General features: G+C 41.1%; 1 protein-coding gene across 3 annotated transcripts in view; it reads left to right on the forward strand.

Moving 5' to 3' along the window:
- ZFAND3 (zinc finger AN1-type containing 3) overlaps nt 1–13,637 on the forward strand; it is a 269,631-nt gene that overhangs the window by 189,370 nt on the left and 66,624 nt on the right. The gene's annotated exons all lie outside the window — the stretch shown is intronic.

The raw sequence follows: 13,637 nt of genomic DNA on the forward strand, positions 1-13,637 counted from the left end.
CTAAGCTTTGTGACCCAGCTCTTCCATGGTTTTCTGTGTATAGAAATTGTGATAGACTGACATCCTGCTTAAAGATGGGGATAAGTTGAACAAACTTGGCTAATGCAAACTATGATCTAATGTCTTCGCTGTTTTCCTGAAAACCGTTCTAAACTTCTATGCACGTTGATGCTGTGTGTAATATTTTGAGTTTAAAAACTTGAATACTGAAGTTTAAGTTCAATGTGTAATTTTTAGTTTCGTTTTCTTCAGACTAAAGTCTTACTTTTCTGGAAGGTGGACTGTTGAAGGAATCTCTTGATCTCAGTACACTTGTAACTAATGAATGGCAGATAAACATATGCACCCTTTTAGTAGGCAAGCTGCTGGAGATGCCAAGGTTCTTAAACACTTTGAGGTAACTACTATAAATAAGAAGTCAAGTGCTGGGACAGAAGGAACTTTGATACGTGGCCAGATTTAGTTTTGGTTTCATTTAACTTACTAGCACGTTGAGGTCTTCAGGTGTTGTGAAATACCTATTTGTACTCAGGTAAGTAATTTTCTTTTACACGGTGTCAATTTTTTCCAGATGAATGTGAACAGTGGCAGTTTTATTTGTACCAACTGTAATATGAACTTTGATTAATCAAACTCCAAGGCATTTTGAGATCAGTTGCTCTAATCGGAGTTAACTTGCAGCATAATTCTTGTCTCTCCTTCGTTCAAATAGTTGCTGATGGCTACCACCCATTACTTCCCTGTCTGCTGCTTCTCCACCGAAGAATCCATAGGGTGCTGTAAAAGCAGGTCTTAAAACACCCTTTCCAGAGAACACAGCAATACATTGGGCATTCACCGGTCTGATCTGTCAATCCCCTATTCACTCATAAGCCAAGATCCACCATTTGCTGCAGATAATGGAGTATTTCTTCCATTCAACTTGGCCAGTTTTTGTGAAAATATTTCAATGAGTCTTGAGTTAAGCCATGTATAAGGAGTTGGGGGGGGGAGGGTGGTGGAGGGGTGCAAAAGAAGAAAAAGGGGCTACAAGGAGGCATGGAAGGGAGAATTAAATAAAATGTACTCCAATCTAGATTGCTATACACTCATGAATTTGCACTCCAAGGTGATGGATATTAAGCAGCACGGCTAGCAGAGCATTTGGAAATATAACCTATAAAAATATTCTTTACGACTTCCTGCTGGAATGGCTTTAAGTAAAATACAGTTGTGAGATTTATTTACAGTTCTAGCTATCTCTCTCTTCCCTCCCACCCCCACCTCTCTAATGAAGCTTAGTGTCATTTATCAGAGATAATTATACAACAGATGGAGCTTTTCTGATGGATAATGGTCTCAAAGTAGAAGGTTCTTTTCCATAATGAAGAATGCCCAAACTTTAAATGTCTTTTTTTATTTTAATTTAAAGGTGGCTTTTCTGTACATTATTTATTTATTTTTGTAGCTAGTTCTATAAAGCATACGCTGCTCTCATTACAGCAGCATTCTTAGAAGATTGATATTTCACAGTACAATATGATGATATACAGCTGCACACTATACTGAATAGAATTGCAGTAATTCACCAAGAATCAATGTATGGGATCATTAAGTTAATCCCTATCAAAGTGTGGAAAGATTGGAGTACTCAGAAGTGTTCTTTTACAGGAACTTCTTGAGCTGCGTTCTCTCTCTCTCCTTTTTCATGCCTTCTAAATGAATCCTACATCAAGGCATTTGCCATGGTAGTTGAGTCCACAGGATAAACAGATTGAACAAAATTGCAGCAAGCCATTTAGGTAATTAACAAAATCATTTCATCATGTTATGACAACTAAAGATAACCATAAAATTCTGCTGTGGCAAGATTCATACTCTGTGAAGCAAAAGTGCGCTTGTGCTCTTGCACGTGCACTCACTCACTCATGCTCTCCCCACTTCCCCCTCCCTCTCTCTCAGGCTACCATTTCTCTTCTAAATATAAAATGTTGGAGGGTAGTACCTGAGATTGGATTTTACAGGATATCAGTTTGGCAGTTTTTAAAGATCATGTCTTGCAAGGTGTAGTGGTTTTTATAACTGATCACTTTTCCTTTGAACAGCACATTTAATTTTCAGGTCATCTTGTATGTTAGGGTCAAATTAGTATAGGTTTCCATCTCCTTCCACATTCAGTACTTGGGACTAAAGGTACTAATTGTTTGGAGTTTGGCCACTTGGCTGATCAGTACTTGTTGTTTTGCACATGCAAGGTGATGTCAGCATTACAAATAGCATGCAGCACTCTAAACCACATATGGGAGGTTTGTTTGGTAATCGGACAATTGCCAACATACAGGGTGAGCAGTTGATCAGTTTAGCCTTTCTCAGCCTCTCGGTGCTGTACTGTTAGCAGCTGTGAAACTGGCTGGGTTCTTTCAATTGGTTGTTTTAGAGGCAAAGGGATCTGAGTAATAATAGTTTAAGAGTGGTGTTGTAGCTGTGATGGTCCCAAATTATGCACGAGGCAAGGATTTCTTACGGTGCTATCGTTTATTGGACTGACTGTGTACCTGGGATAAAGTTAGACAAGCCTTCAAATGCAAGACATTCTCCATCAGGCAACTACCTAGTTGGTCCATTAAAAGACACTACAAGAAAGCCTTGCCTTTGAGTAACAATTGAAGAAGCCTGAATTGAGTTACAAACTATTGAGCAGAAGACGGATAGGCTCCGAGGCACAGTGTAATAAAGCATTAATAAAGTGAGAAAAACTGATCACAATCTGTTTTTGTATGGATTATAGTAGGGTTGTAGTGTTGTTGTAGCTGTGATGGTCCAGGAAATATGGGAAGTAAGGTTTTTTGGTGACAAATTTTATTGGCCCAACTGTACAGTTGGGAGAAAGTTTAAGAGACTTTTGTGTACAAAATGCCCTTCTTTAGGTCTGGGAAAGAACCTTTCTTGCATTGGCTTGGCTGGCTTTTTGTCAGGCTTTTTGGTTGAGGTTTGAAGCCTGTTGTTTCTTCACCAGCCCTGAAGAAGGGCAGCTTGTCTAACATCTCGCCCAACTATATCTGTGGGCCAGTAAAAGATATAGCCCAAAAGATTTGCTGCTTCTAAAGGATTTGGCAAGTGGCTAGTGCCACTGAATGATTTTAAATGGCTGCCTGCCTCTCCTACAGAACTCTGAAGTGGTTCATGTGGAAGTATATCCAGAGCAGATTTGTGACTAATTTATGATTAGGATCCTTGAAGTACTGGCACTTCAGTCTGGACTATACACAGGTGCCCCACACCCTCAGTTAGACTATATGGGTTTTAAAAATTAGTACATTTACTGAAATAAAGCTACTTCACTAAATATTATAGTGGTATAATTGTGTCCAGATTAGGATTGCACAAAATTTATGTCTATTTCTAAGTACGTATAACTAAATCAATATAGTAAACCATCTCTTTCCCCCTTTGCTTGTCCCTTTTTGTGTGTGTCTGTGTGTTTCTTCATTTATTTGTATTTATTTTTTGTTCAGGATGTGCAAACACCAGTTTCTTTGCCAACACTAACCTAGGATTAGATGGTTGCTCCAATAATGTTTTGCTGGGTTTATTAACTGGTGGCTATCTGTTAAATTGATTTGCAAGTGAAAGAGGGAGCCTCCAAGCTTCTTCAAAAACCCACTTATTTAATAAGGTCCTCTCTTCCTTGGTAAAGAAAAGGTTACAGCACATAGAATAATTTTAGTCTCGTGTCATCCCTTCATTTCTTTCTATGGGCTGTCACATTTTTCTTTCTCTACACAGGTGGACTTAAAGCTGACACTATGCAGCTTTAAAGTTAACTCTGCATTGTAATGTGACAGGAAAAATGTCAGCTTGAAAAATTCCATCTCTGGCAGCTGCATCAGATTTGATATTTCAGTAGTTCTTGGTTTTAGATTACATGGTTTTGTTGTAATTATGTGCTTAACTTCTTGCTGGCCTCCTTGAATTTGCAAATGCTATAATAGGGAGAGTAATTGCTCATGTTCCTAGAACAGTCATAAGCACACATCTCCAATGCTGAAGACTGTTTAATTAGGAAATCTGCAAAAACGCTTTTCATACATGTGCAAGATTCCATGGTATTGTACATACAGGCATCATGTCAAAGGATGGGCCAGAAGAGTCATTGGTTAGGAAGCTACCGAAATCACGATTTTGCAAAAATCGCAAAATCCATCATTGCCTGCAAAAGTGAGCAATGTCCACAAAATCCACAGAAAAAAACGTAGAAAACTTATTAAAAATAAAATGCTGGCTCCCCAGAGGGAACCAGCAGACTTCATGGCTCTGTGGCCTAGCTGCTCAGCCCACTAGTGGGAAGAAGGAGGGGACAGCCCACACAAAGGGCAAGCCAAGGTGCTGAGAGCTACCTCTTATGTTGCCCCCCACCCTCCTCTCCACCCACTAACAGCAAGGGGCACGGCTTCATAATGGACAGCCTTCGCAACCAATTACCAGTGAGAGGTGGGGCCATATGATGGACAGCCCTTGCAGTCTGTTAGTGGCCAGGGTGGGACCACCGGGGTGTCTAAGCCAATCGCTGGGGGGGCAAAGATACCATGATCTTCCTGTGAAAATGGTGCCTGGCCCCACAATTTCCTTGAGTTAGGTAGACCCCTAGTCATTAGTGGTCTGTGACTGGGCACACAAAAATAAGAAACAATCTCACATGCCTGCTTCTGACTTCTAGGTGTGCTAAGCATGCATAGCTTCTAGTAGGTGCTCAGGTCCACAACACCTTCTAAAATCTGGCCAACACCGAGTCAAACCAGACACTTAAGTAGCCATTCTTGACCATTTGAGTACTTGTTTGTTAAGGCAAGCTTTTACTGAAATGCTGTGTGAAACTAGTGTTAGTGTTGTTCCTCCAATGCTAAGCATTTCTGAGTGTGGTAGAAGTACCAGAAGTCCTCTTTTTGGGTGTGAAAGTATTTCAGTGCATCTAATGATGTCTGGGTATAAAGTACTGTAGCTGAGAGCCAAGATGCACAAGGTTGTCAAAATCAGCTCTGTCAGAACCATGAGGTATTGTTTTCAACCAGTGCAATTGTTAAATGTTTAAACTGTGAGCTTCATGGTGTGGGGACTTGTCGAAACACTGTTTGTAAAATGCCATGCATGCCTACAGTGTTAGAAAAGTAATGAATATTTTCATTATTTCCATGCTCTGAATGAGAAATCGCATGCCAGTCATTTCACTTCCATCAGGATTCCCTTATGAAGAATGCACACAGAGATATTCATCCTTTTCTAAGTGTCTCTTCTCTGACAGCCTTAGACAAAAACAAGGTTTCCAACAATTTGTAACTACTCCAGGTTTTTGCCTTTTGCTTGAGTAAGTCAAAGTTAATAAACTGAGTCAGACATGACAGTTTTCTGCTTTATACTATGAAAATATTTAATATTTATATTACAGTGGTGCTTTGTAAACTAGAGAAAAAACAAAGCTGTGCTTTGTGAGAGTGACTAATGTTTTTGGATGCTTCATTTTTGGATGCTCAGTTGAAGACGCATTAAAGGATTCTGATTTTCAGAGGGCAGGTACTCATCATTGTCTGAAAACTTGGAGACATCCAGGGAGCCTGGATGTACACAAGCAGTTGGCAGTTTTGCAAATCTAGTCTTGTCTGTGGTCTTTACCCTAAAGCATTCTGTTTCTAAGCTGATGAATGAAATAAGACAAGGGAGAAGAGAGAAGTGTTACACTCAAATATGCTTCTGTAATTGAATTAATTGTGTAAAGAAATATTGACTTATCCCAACCTAACTATCAAGCTTTGATTGATTTCTTAGAGGTGGTCATGGAAATAATTTTACTGTTTTTTGCCATACAAAATCATAGATTCATATATTTGTCTTTCTCTAAAGCAGATGTTTCAGCTTTTCTCTAAAATAATGCAGCAACTATTAAAAATGTGTTGAGCTACAAAACTGGCTTGTTCCATGACTAAAAGATTTAATATTACAATTACACTTCATGTCCACATACAATTGACAAAAACTGCAAATCAAACAGTGACCTTAAGAAATGATATCAAGTTTCGTGTGAACACACAAGATTGACTGACGGCAGCACTCATCATGTTCTTGCTTCTGGTACCCAAGTTTGTACATCTGATAACAGGACTTGGGTATTCTCATCAGTAGGTCCTTGATCCTATGATATGCTTCTCTGGTTAATGTTTAGCATTACTGTGGTTTGGCCTTTAGGGATTGTAGTAAGAGCTAACTGTTTGAGGCTTTTTAATTAGATGTTTGCAAGAGAGGTGGGATCTCTCAGTCTGGAGATGGTTCATTGGCTTGACTTGTTAAAAATAATATAAACGTGGTCAGGCTTTGATGCACCTTGAAAATGTAAAGTTAAATGTACTTTATTTTTTATACCTCTGGATAGCAGCCATCTCAGATTTATTCTGCTCTCTTAGCACAAACCCATATACTTCCCTCTTTACATTTAGTATAAAATCACATATGTATTCCCTAACTTTAAATCTGATTTTAGTGGGGGGATATTAATTTATAAATCTGAAGAATAGAAGCTCCAGTACACCCTAAGTAAAGATGTAGAAATTTAAAGCAAGCATAATGTATATACTTCAAGCTCACCTCTGGGCAAGGGTGATCTGTGTAAATGATGGCATTATGCAGTGGTTCCCAGTCTGTGATATGTGTACCACCAGTGGTATTCAGAAAACCTATCAGTGGTATACGTTAACAGATTTATTATAATTGCTTTATATGACAAAAATATGGTGGTGGTACTTAAGGTTGTATTGTTTTAAATTGGTGGTGTGCAATCTGTCAGTTTGGGAACAGCTGCATTATGACCTTTCTGTGAGTTTTGCTTTCATCTTCACAAGCGAAGTTTGAGACAGTTTGTTGCTCTGCCTTTCTAACATATCCTGTACTGTGTTGTAGTAAGCATGTAGAAAGATTGAAAAGAGTTCCTTTTCATGTCAATGGCAAGGGTAATTTTGAAGCCTAATTAAGGCCAACAAAATAGTATCACTGTTAATTATTTCCTCCAATTCCAGTTTATACTAGTCTTGCGGGATGTATTCAGCAGCATATTCTGTAGACTCGTTTAATAAAGAGGAGGAGGCCCTAAGAAGCTGCAACAAATGTGTTCGTGTGCAAAAATGTTGGTAAAGGAACAGAAGCTTTACAACAGCTTAGGTTACTATAACAGTGAATTTACTATTGTATCATAACTGCGAATTTCAGAAGTACTTTAGGCCTTAAATTATACCTCAGAGCTAGGGAAGTATCATGTCCATTTTACCAGTGAGCAAACTGAGGCAAAGCAATTTGCCAGAAATAAAAGTAGACCAATGCCAGAAAACGAAGCAGAACCTTGGAATCCTGGCTTGAGGTATCTTGCTACAGCCAGGTACAGACAGTACACTTTAACTGATATAAGTGATCAGAAACTGGTCTATACACATGACAGAATAGAAGTTTGGCACACATGGACTGGTTTAAAAATGGCAGAACCTGGTCTAAGACTTGCCTACCCCACCAGAAGGCGAATGTGTTCTGTTCACTACTGATATAAACTATACCAGAGGTTCCCAATGCCCGGGCCACGGCTCAATACCAGTTGGCTGCTGGTCCACAGGAGGGTTGGATGCCAGACCAGTACTGAGTATAAAAAAGGGTTCGCTGCGAGTCTGCAGTATGCCAGTCACTTCTGGTCTGAAGTATGCTTGTCCACAATTTGCTGATCCATGGTCACTTCCAGTGAGATGTGGGCAGTGGCGTACCCCAGGGGTCAGTAGTTGGCCCAGTGCTGTTCAACATCATCAACGACCTGGATGAGGGGGTGAAAAGCCCAATGACCAAGTTCACGGACGACACCAGGCTATGGGGTTGTGCAGACACACCTGCAGATAAGCTGCAGAAACAAGCAGACCTAGACAGGCTGGCATGTTGGGCAGAACGGAACCAGATGCAGTTTACCATAAAGAAATGCAAAATGCTGCATCTGGGAAGGAAGAACCCCCAGCACACCTACAGGCTGGGCAGCGCTAACCTGACCAGCACTGCAAATGAAAGGGATCTGGGGATAACAATAGACCCCCGTATGAATGAGTCAACAATGCAATGCAGTAGAGCCAATAAAACACTGGCATGCATCAATCGATGCATCTCCGTAAAACCAGAAAAGTGATTTTCCCGCTTTCCTCAACATTGGTGCAGCTGCAGCTAGAGTATTACGTCCAGTTCTGAGCACCGCACTTCAATAAGGACGTGCTAAAGCTCGAGAGGCTCCGGAAAAGGGACACCCGTATGATCAGAGACTTGCGTGGCAAGCCATCCGAGGAAAGGCTGAAGGATCTTGGACTCTTCAGCTTAAAGAAAAGGCTGAGAGGGAACCTGATTGCGGCTTCCCACTGTATCACAGGCGTACATCAGGGGCTCAGTGAACAACTGTTCACCAGGGTGCCCTGGAGGAAAGCTAGAAACAATGGCCACAAACTCCTGGAAGATAGTTTCAGGCTGAACATTAGAAAAACTTCTTTGCAACTAGGGTGTCCAGACTATAGAGCAAGCTCTCCCCAGAGGTGGTACAATCACCTACCCTAGAGGTCTTAAAGAAGACTGGACAGTCACCTGGCTGGGGTCACCTGATCCCAGATGTCTTTCCTGCTCATGCAGGAGGCTGGACCCAATGATCCTTCGGGGTTCCTTCCAGCTCTATGATTGTATGATTCCAGTCCATGATTTGCTGGTTCATAGTCTAAAAAGGTTGGGAACCACTGAACTACGCCACTTACATAAAGCCACATAACTTAGACTGATTCTGCCTTGGGATTTTTGAATGTCTATACCTAGTCTATAACTACAGACAATACACACAAACTGGTCTAAGTGATCAGAAATAAATCTAAGCCCATAACTGTTACAGAAGTTCAGCACACAGAGACCAGTCTAAAAATGGCAGAACCCTGTCTAAGATGGACTTTATTCAACATGCGTTCAAATCGATTCACTTGTACAGTGAATCGAACTTCTGTACCAGATCCCCTATTGAGTAAACTTAGATTACTTTCCTGTGGCATCCTAGCCTCCTTTTGCAGACCCCTTCAACTCCCCCCCTTGCAGGGAAGCACACTAGAACTCAGCCCATGCTAGTGTGCTCCAGCTGAGCGCTTAGTGAGCCCCACCCCTGAGCTGTCTCTAAGCAGAGCCAGCAAACCCTCTCCCCAGTCTTGCCTTCTGCCTCTAGCCATCTGTGAGTTGCAGGCAGGGAAGGGAGGCATCTGTGTTGCCTGCATGAGCCCTGCAGCCGGAGCACCCACAACCATGGGCTGTGCCCCCCCGCCCACTCCATCACAAAGTACCCCATGATGTAAGCCTAAGTGAACCCCCATGCTTGGGCACAGCTCCACAGAGCTGACCCTGGCTTCCTGCACACCCAGCCAGGGACCCCCATGCCCCAGTGCCCAACTTTGGCTCCCACACACCATATCTCAGAGGCCAGAGATGGGTGCCCTGCCACCCAGACCTGAGCATGGACCCCCACCCCTCCTTCAAGGAGGGCTCTGGTGCGAGGTGGTTTATCTCTGGTGTGGCAGAAGGTAGAACATCAAAACTGAGCCTACGTGGAGGCAACCCTGTGACCTCCATGGCTCAGCCATAGCCAGGAGGTACCCAGGCCATGGGCACCTGGGATGCTGCAAGACTTTTTTGGCCTACAGCTACAGGTTGCCAGAGTACTAAGGTGGGAGGGGTGTGTGGGCTTGCCTGCTTGTGCCTGGCTGTCAGTGAGGGGTGGCCTGGGTGTTTGGTTACGCTCAGCAGCCTCCAGCAGCCCAGGGAGCCCGCAGCACCCCCAACCTGCAAGGCTCAATCAGTGCAAGCAGCCTGCATGCCCCCTCACACCCTTCCCCACTAACAGGCAGACATATACTGTTCACTATAGATTTAACCTAAGCCACTTACAGAAAACCATGCAACTTAGATTGATTCTGCCTCAGGCTTTTTGAATGTAAGCACTTAGCCAATATTCTCACCACAGAATAGCACCAATTAAGACCAACAATGTAATGGTGATTTTTGTGTTGCAAAATTGCATATAAATAAAATCCTCAAAGGTGACTGAAGACAGCCTCATTAGATTGAGAAAAATGCATAATTATTTAAATGTCCTTTCTTCTGAGCTATGTTTAATGGTGGAGGCAACCAAAATTGTTGTGCAGCTTATTCATTCTGCAGCAAATTACTTCTTACAAGGATTTGCTTTTTCTCACAGGAAGTGTGTGCTGTTTGTGCAGACTGAGCTTGCACAGGTTTAACATTCTTGTTTTAGGTCTTTATGTATTTGTACGTCTAATCGATGGCTCTTCAAACTTGATTATGTAGATAAATTAGGTATGTCTCTACTGATTAAGCAAGTGCACAAACTAAATTCCTGGTTTGGGCAAGTTTCCAAAGTGCTGGTCTTTCCTGTTTTGCCAATGTCCTCAGTATTTCTCCTAAAACCTCACAGAGCCCCTATTGCTATGCAAGTATCTTGAGAAACCAGCTCTCCTTTGACTGCCATCTTAGCTCCTCCTACAAAAAAGACTGCTTTTTATTCCTTATATAGGAACCTGTAGCTCCCTTAAGACCCCCTGAAGTTAGAACAAGGTTCAGATGTACACTGCTTTGTTTTGATCACTGTAGATCTAAGTTTCTTTTACGTTGTTTGCTTCATGGTCATGTTTGTTCACTATGTACTTAGTTTTGATATTATTCATGATTTTATTTTGGGGAAAAAAATTGTGTGTGTGTATATTATAATAATAATATATTAATCTGTGTACCATTGTGTAGTCCAGCTGCCTTCAGTCCGTACTAGGGCTGTATGGATAAATGTAACATTTGTGCTGGGGGAAGTGCCTTTCTTCTGACATAAAAAATGAGCGTGCACCTGTTCAAAGTTTTATTTTTGCAGAAAAGAGCTGGCTCTTGCATCAGCTGGAAAGCTACATGCTTCTCTCAACAGTGGGATACCCCCAGTATCCTAGTCTTCCACCCTCCCTCCTCCCTTCCTCTTTGGAATGGGTCAAACTGCTTTTGGGACCAGTTGTGTTCCAAAAGTATAGCACAGTATGTCCTGGCTCACCTGTGAGTGGGTAAGGGCAGAGAGCATAAATCTGCAAACTTTCATCTCCCTCCTCCCTACTACCCCACTCATCTCACCTGCACAGGGCCTGGAGCCACCTCTCCCCTGCAGCCACCTCCAGCTGATGCATCAACCAGACACAGCATGTCTGCAAAGGGGCGACAAAACAGTAGTTCCCCATCACCCCTGGCTGGAGAGTTCTCTTTCGAGGCAACTTTGACTCCTCACCACATTTTCCAGGCATTGAACCCTTGCTCATATCCCCAATCTCCCCTTCTGTTTGGTAAGGAGTCTCCAATAACTGAACTGCGCCATCAGATGTGAGGCATTCAAATTTCAAACGCTACCTCCTTCAATGGCAAACAAAGGTTACAAGTGTTTGGGGGGTTTTTTGAGTTTACTGACAGACTAAAGTAATAAAATCTAGGCTATCTAGTCGGTTCTTATTTAAGTGGAGAAAAGAACTAGTATAGACCAGGGCCTCTGCCTTGCAGTAACTTTTGTTTTGGGTATTTGCACAAGGAAGCCCAGGCATTGCTCTGACAGACACCACTTCCCAAGATTCTGCGTAAAGTGTGAAGAAGGTACTTGTTCCCAAGAATAGGTCCTGTCAATCTAGTCCAATTGCTAGAGTGCTACGAGGAGTCTCTTTCCCCTGAGACTTTCCCCATTGTCAGCAGTTAACAAATAATGCGTAATAATCCCACTGGATATTTTTAAACTAGTTTCACATTTGTCAGAATCTCTTAGATTTGTAAAGGAAAATATTCTAGTGAGAAGGCAGTTATACATGCTGCTAGTTTTTAAGTGTATTCAATTTGTGTTGGATATAAGAAAATTGACCACTTTTTGTATTGCATAGTCACTAGAATGCACTTTACATGTTGTCTAAGTTTCTTGCTAGATAGTTCAAATTGTTGCATTTTTGTTTCACTAATTTTGTTCCATTCATTAAATTTGGAGGCCCAAAATTATTTGTCTGAGTAGGATTTTGATGTATTGGTATGTTTAGTGCTGCAAAAGGTGAATCGGCCCCATATTAGATGGAATGAAATTGACAAGGTATTTAAAAAGGGATGATGCATTTCTAATTAGTCTACAGTGCCTGTAGATGGAAATTAATTATATTGTTATGTAAATGTCATGTTAATTAAGAGAGCATATTGGAAGAGTAATAAATCTGCAAAAGAAATGGGTAAGTTAACTATTTTTATGTTTTATTAATATTTTACTGTTACAAGAGAATATGGTAGTGAAATGTTAGTTTGATTATTGGGCCACAGACCATTTTTAACTAACTATTTGACAGTCTGTTTGTCCTAACTGATGCCCTTCTAGTGTAGTATGTTAACAGCAGCTACAAGTTAGTGATACCAGGAGCCAAAAATAACTAGGCGCTGCAGGTGTATTAACAAGACTGCCTATATTTTTTCTACATTTCCAGTGTTACAAAGTATTTCTCTTTGGTTGCCCTCTCTTTCAGGGCTTCAATATGCAAACCCAACTTATTTTCACCATAAAATTTGTCGTATTTTGGTTGCTGTAAAGCTCCAGTTCCTGAATTCATATGCTATTGTTGGCGAGTATCGGCTTTCATTATGTCTGCTTCTGCATCTCTTATTAAAGAAACTCAAACTCTTTAAAATCTCATGACTAAGCTAACTTCATGAATTTTGGATCTGCAGATAGGATAATGAAGCACATCTAAAAGCTATATTATTCTTGAGCTTTAGTCTTATAACATTTTGCTGTGAGAGCAATTAGCAGTCTCCAGCCTTTTGGATTATACCATGAGCTGGCCTCTGGATTCTTTCATTTGCAGATGTATTGTGCACATGAGCTTTTTGTGAATCCTGGTTAACTCCCCTGAGCCCTGATTTCAGGTACTTATGTTTTGATACTTGGGCGAGACGTGTTATCTTTACCAAGTAGGTTGGACCACCATCCTCACTTATCTGAGTTAATTTTTCTATGCAATACTAATTTCAGCCCAGTGAAAAATATTCTATCCTATTTCAAAAAGTATAAAGATTTCTGCATTAGTTAACAATACAAAGGATTTGGCACCATGATTTCCATACAGAATAGCTGATTCAAGCCCATGCTACATAGTACTGCATTATGCATGATTATTTTTAATGCTGAAACAAAAAAACAACTGTGGAAGTGCTTTAAAGGGCATGCCAGCTTTGCTGGTTATTAGGCATTGATGTATTTGCATGCAAATCCCAAGTTGTTAGTTGTTGAAACCCTGGTTTGGTGCAGTTCAAAACAAAACTATCTGAACACACATAGTAAGACAGTATAAAGAATCTTCTGTTACGTTTATGAGAATCCAGTACAATGAGGGATGCAGGTAGCTTATTCAGTTTTAGAAAATGACAAATTAGCATCCTACATTTGACTGTCTTCTGAGAAACCCAATTAAGATAAATCTTTACAATACTGTAAATATTTACAGTAATCATGTTGGTTGGTCACATTCATTTTCTTGTGTGGTAAGGCCTATCAGCTTTTATTT

This window comes from Alligator mississippiensis, chromosome 1, assembly GCF_030867095.1.
Source record: "Alligator mississippiensis isolate rAllMis1 chromosome 1, rAllMis1, whole genome shotgun sequence".
NCBI lineage: Eukaryota > Metazoa > Chordata > Crocodylia > Alligatoridae > Alligator > Alligator mississippiensis.